The following is a 6,456-nucleotide window of genomic DNA, read 5'->3' as shown; positions in this document are numbered from 1 at the left end:
TAAACGCCTAACCCGGCTCCTAAGAGCCGTCTTATCACTGTAATCAACCCCGTTCTTACTGTAATATAATTTATGTTTATTATTCCGAAAGACGTCTATAATGTCTCATCATTTATGTCTATAAAAACGCAATATTCTCTTAATTTACTTTTCCAAAGTTGATCATAAAAATGATTTCTAGTCATAGACTGCCTATATAGATCAGCAGCCCTAAATGTGCTAGAACTGAGTTATTGATTAGCAATTAGTCAGTTGCAACGCCTTAAGGGATTGGCAATCGTAAAAAGGTACGCCAACAACTTTAAAATTTACTGCATAGTCATAAATTTTAGAAAAAAATGAAAGAGATTATTACCTTTTCCCTTTACACTTTTAACTGGAATCCATACTTCCATACTAATATTATTATAAATTTCAAAAGTGTGCCTGTCTATCTGGCTGTTACCTTTTCACGCTCAAACTGCTGTTGAAATTTGGCATTTACTTTGAGTCCCGAGAAAGGACATAGGATAGTTTTTATTCCGGAAAAATGTACGGTTTCTGCGCGATAAACGAATTTTGGCGCAACGCAACGGAGCGGGCGTCATCTAGTCAGATATAATGGGTAAGAGATAGCTTTCGTTACTACACAAGTTATTACATAATCTAAGCCGTGGGAGAGCCATGCTTCGGCACGAATGGGCCGGCTCGACCGGAGAAATACCACGTTCTCACAGAAAACCGGCGTGAAACAGCGCTTGCGCTGTGTTTCGCCGAGAGAGTGAGTTTACCGGAGGCCCAATCCCCTACCCTATTCCCTTCCGTACCCTCCCCTATTCGCTTCCCTTCCCATCCCTACCCTCCCCTATTTTATTCCCTCTTAAAGGGCCGGCAACGCACCTGCAGCTCTTCTGATGCTGCGAGTGTCCATGGGCGACGGAAGTTGCTTTTGCTCGTTTGCCCCCTTATTTCATAAAAAAAAGCCTGATTACTGATTGATTCATGTCCTTGACTGGTTCCATTTTTATATCTTTATTTATGTACATTAATATACTTTTATAGGGATCAAATAGTTCATTATCTTTTTTATTATTTTCACATAATATTATACTAAACGAAAAATACTAAACAAATAGAAGAAACTATCAAAAGTACTATCAGAGGAGTTGATTCCTAGGCAGATGGCGGACCTATAAGTAATTTGGTCGCATAACGGCCGTTCCCAATATTCAATATCTATCTCTGGTTTGACATACAACCGATCGCAGCTAACATTGAATTGACATAAAATATATGTCTCTAATGTCTAATGTGAGCTAAAGTCTGGCTAGCGAAAGATGAGACTGGAAAAAGGCGGCAAATTCAAAAAATCTACGTATCGCAACCTTGTCTATAGTCGGAATTATAGTTTTTTTTTTTCTTTTTTTTTATTCTGTTTAATTTATGTATAGGACCTTTTGATACTTGATTATTTATGACAATATTATTATATTTTAGTTTGGATAACTCATTTCAAGAATGAGTTTATTGTTGTTGTATTAATAATTGTTTGGTTAAATTTTATTTTGCAATACGTTTCATTGTGTTTTGTTTTTGACGAAAACTCTTGCATGTTTTTGTCGGAGTGTTAAAACTTCTTCTTTAATTCTTACCGTACATCATGAAATATATTACAAAATATAATTTAACCAAACAATTATCTTCATTTTCTTAAACTAAATTGTCACTACTGTTTCTAAGTTTAAATATAATTTAATTTAAATGTTAAATATTTTCCTGTATTATATTATTACTCGCAAGCATCATAGATTGTATTAATTATACTCAAATATGTTTATTGTTTATTTAATACATACTTGTACATGCCTGAAACTAATAACCCTCCCTTGCAAGTTGATTAAAAACTTGCGGATTTTTTTTCGCATTTTATATAAACATTCGAAAGGTTGTTTTTATAAAGTTTATTTACAATTGACTAAAATATATAGGTGTCATTTTGTTTCACAACTTTTTGCCATCTTGTTGGTAGGGACACGATCCCATTGCTATAAAAATTTTGGGGCCTCTGATGAAAAAACTGCGACAAGTGGTTTTGGCAGTCCTCTTGTAATGTCAACCTGACACTGCCTAAGGAATCCTGCAGCGATTGAAACAGGTGGAAATCTGAAGGTGCAAAGTCAGGACTATACGGCGGATGCATTAACACCTTCCAGCCAAACTCCCGTAACCACACGCCTTTATTTATGTGGCCTTCTTTTTTAATCCTTTTTAGGGTACAAACACTGATATCTGAAAATGTTTAGGGTAGTTGACAATCGTCAAGTTAACAATTGCTCCCTGTATATTTTTTGAAAATTAAATAAATTAAGTTACAATGTCCACAAATAGTGATGCGAATAACGAAGTGGAGGTGCAAGGAATCTCGCCCGATGAAATTCAACGTCTATCGGAGTTGGAGACACATATTTTCAACACCAATGTTAACACTCGTTGAGGCAACCGCAGCGCGACGGATAACAACGACTAGTGGATCTCTCGGTCAGAATTTCGGGAGTTTACGTTGGAATTACTGAAACGTATAGATGCTCAAACCGAAAAAATTATACATCTTCAAGAAATATGTGTATCTACGAAGATGGAATTGTTGAAGCTACAATATAAGGCGATTATACCGCGACAGCAGCAGAACCAAGCATCAACATCAAATCGAGTTCTGGAGCATGCGGCGGTGGACAACACTAAACCACATCGAGGAACGAAATCTTTAAGTGGGAGCATTATTAACACCAAAAAACAGAATAATTCCACGATTTTTAGTAAAAAAAAAATAGCAAAGGATTTCATCATAATGAAAAAAAATCGTAAATACCCACCCGTCTCAATCTCGTGAGGCCACGAAATCAGCGTCATCAAGTAGTTCGATAGCAGCTCAGGCGCAAACTAAAACAACAACTGTAACATTGATTTCGGCCGGGGGCTATGGAGAAAAAGAGCAAGGGGAGGCTGACCCCATGATAATGAAGATCAATAGGACATCTCTAACCCAAGAAGTTAAACGAGGTGAGTATGGATTCAATGGAAATAAGGGCAGTGGAAAAGAAGAAAAACCTTCATGTCTGGAGACTAGAAGCTAGTACTTCAGTAGAAAAATTAACAGCTCATGTGAAGCAAATATGTGGACAAACAGTAGATTTGAAAATTATAAAAATCAGACACAAAAATGAGAAAAAGTATGCATCGTTCATCATAATGACGTCTGAATCTGTTTATAGAAAACTATGTCAACCAGATGTTTGGCCCGTTAATGCGGAATTTTCTGAATGGTTTTGGTTTCGGAAAACAAAAAGGCAAACATTTGAAGAAAGAAGCTAATTATATTACTATTTTTTATCAGAATGTCAGAGGTCTACGCACAAAATTTTTATTATTAGAACGTATTTTATAATAATTTGGAATCCTTGTGTGCGGACCTTATTGCAATAACTGAGTCTGGATGCAATGAATCTATTATGGATGCGGAGTTAATACCGCCAGGGTATCAAATCTTGCGTTGCGATCGAGCAGACGGACGAAAGCAGGGTGGCGCGCTTTTAGTGGCCACACATAACTTGCGCTTGCGACGAGTCGAGCCGAGTGATGTTAGTGTTGATCGGTGCTCGTTTGAACTAATTAGTGCAACAGTGTACGATAGGCATTGTAAATATCTGTTTTTGTGTTGCGTGGTTTACGTACCGCCAAATACTAAAGACCTTGAATACTTGTTGCTATTTAGGATTATCGAGGATTTGTGTGTAAAGTATAACAAAGTCATTGTCATTGGTGATTTTAATTTGCATTCGACAAGTGAATATGTTAAAAACTACATAGAGTATTTCATGTCGTTTTGTGAATTCCCTCAGATGAATGATGTACCTAACTGTAACGGTAGACAGTTGGATTTGGTGTTGTGCTCGGATTGTTTGTGCAATGGTATGTTCGTGAGCCGGGCGGACGAAGCCGTGGTGCCCGTCGATACCTACCACCCGCCGCTAACGATTGAACTGCGAACGGGGTATTCATCGGTTGTGCCAGATAAGTCGGACCAGCGAGTAAACGTAAGTAATAATTTTGAATGGAATTTTTACAAGGCGGATCTTAACCTATTGTATTCTTCGATAGCCAACGTAAACTGGCATCACTTATACGATATTTTAAGCCCTGAGGAGGCACTAGAATATTTTTATAAAAATATTTATGATAATTATATTTAGTATTAGTGTTCCCCCCAAACGCAAAAAGCTAAACTCGAAACGGAATTATCCCGAATGGTACACGAAAGATATTATCGAAGATATACAATTAAAGTCACGTTTACATAGGCAGTATAAAAGGTCGGGGTCTCAGGACGATTACCTAATATTTGCCTCTTGCAGAGCTAACATTAAAAAAACTATAAATATCGCCCTAAAAAATTATGAGAAACGTATACTGAATAATTTAGTTAAGGACCCAAAAATGTTCTGGAATTATATTAAATGTAAAAAACATTCTACTAATGTAGTAAAATTATAAAAAATGGGGAGGAGTTATCTAGTCAGCAAAGTGCGCATGAATTTGCTAATTACTTTTACTCGGTGTTTAATAAAACGAAGGCGAAACTAAGTGTGGACGAGGCCGTCGCGGCGGGAGGCGGTGGCAGCTCGCGCGTATACCTGCCGTCCCTCACAATAAAGGAGGTGAGCACAGCTCTCAAGCTTCTAAAACCGAAACAGTCGGCCGGCCCGGATGGCATCCCGGCTTTTCTAATAAGAGACTGCCGGACGGCATTAGCGAAGCCGATGACGCATATATTTAATTTATGTTTAGGTAGCTCGTACTTTCCGGATAGGTGGAAAAGGTCCCACGTTGTACCTATACACAAAGGAGGAGACGAAACCAGAGTCGAGTCTTACAGGCCGGTGGCGATCCTGTGGACGCCAGCCAAAGTATTTGAAGCCGCCATTCAAAGGGGCATCCAAGTGCAAATTGAATCGTCGCTGACGGATTGCCAACACGGTTTTCGTCCAAACAGGAGTACTAGCAGTAATTTACTAGAAGCGATGGGGTATATTACACCCCATGTAGATAGGGGGTTGCAGGTAGATGCGATTTATTTAGATTATCGAAAAGCATTCGATGTTGTCGATTGTGGCGGTACCCACAATTCGCCTAACATTCCTGCATCGCGCTATCGAAGTTTCGGAGAACGGCAAGATATATACAACGTCTGAGATGACGTCAGTGGGCTTCGGCCTGACCGAGCATGCTATCTCTCTCGGTCGGAAGATCTTCCTTTTCGGCCGCCACGAACAACGTTAAATTGGTGACCACCGACAAGAACACGCATCCTTCTGGACATCGATCATCATCAACACTCCCCGCCCCTCCGCACCACGTCAGCAGACATCAAGGATAACCGGGTCGCCTCGACCATAAGCCGCGTTAGGCTTCCGCACTGGTCGAACCCGTGTCTGGCTTGAACGGGGCAGCCATAGGCTACAACGGCCGGTCAACAAGCAGAGCACGGGGTCCCTCTCCTGGTCATTGCACGCGTAGCTTCGGCCCACACCTGACAATACAAGCGCATCGAAGAATACCACAGGTCTTCGGGGGGGAGTGATGTGGCGGTAACCACAATTCGCCTAACATTCCTGCATCGCGCTATCGAAGTTTCGGAGAACGGCAACAATGAGTTTCTAAAATACTAGAGTAGCAATGTCTTACAAAAGATTCTCAGAAATGCGTAACCACTTTTTTGTTCAAAAGACAATGTCAAGTCATATATTGGTTATGTCATTATGTATGTGAGATATGCCTGCAGACATCTTCGAAGTGGCAACGCGTTGCTACCGTAAACTTCCAATCTAGTTACGTTAGTAACATAGAATATCATTGAACGGCAAGATATATACAACGTCTGAGATGACGTCAGTGGGCTTCGGCCTGACCGAGCATGCTATCTCTCTCGGTCGGAAGATCTTCCTTTTCAGCCGCCACGAACAACGTTAAACGATCATGACATTCTGCTGGCAAAAATGGCTAAAATAGGTTTTACTCCTAAGCTACTGCTATTTTTCGTAAATTACTTGAGAGACAGGAGGCAGTACGTAGAATTTGCGGGCTGTCGATCAGCTCCGTATGCTACAGAATCTGAAGTGAGTCAGGGTAGTAATTTGGGGCCATTAAAATTTCTCATTATGATAAATGACTTACCGGTGATAATTATATATGTATGTAATATGCCTACTATTCGCGGATGATCTCAAGTTGTTGCTGGCGATCAAAGGCATCAATGATTGTGAGCGCCTCCAGCGGGACTTGGCGAGGGTAGTCGAGTGGAGTCGGAAGAATAAGCTGGAATTTAATGTCTCTAAATGTTCGGTCATTTCGTTTAGCCGAGCGAACACTCCCCTGATCCACGACTACAAGGTAAAGGAGGTTACTTTGTCCAAGGAAAAG

The 6,456-nt window shown here is 40.0% G+C and overlaps 1 protein-coding gene across 1 annotated transcript in view; it reads left to right on the top strand.

The window, feature by feature from the left end:
• Window positions 1-4,030: 4,030 nt before the first annotated feature.
• LOC121734083 overlaps window positions 4,031-6,456 on the top strand; it is a 204,777-nt gene continuing 202,351 nt past the window's right edge. Inside the window, exon 1 of the mRNA XM_042124494.1 lies at window positions 4,031-4,067. The gene's annotated coding sequence lies outside the window, so the exon portion shown is untranslated. The remainder of the gene's footprint in view (window positions 4,068-6,456) is intronic.

The sequence above is a fragment of the Aricia agestis genome, chromosome 15, assembly GCF_905147365.1.
Source record: "Aricia agestis chromosome 15, ilAriAges1.1, whole genome shotgun sequence".
Classification (NCBI taxonomy): domain Eukaryota; kingdom Metazoa; phylum Arthropoda; class Insecta; order Lepidoptera; family Lycaenidae; genus Aricia; species Aricia agestis.
Note: the sequence above shows the minus strand (reverse complement) of the source record. Positions and strands in the feature narration are given on the sequence as shown.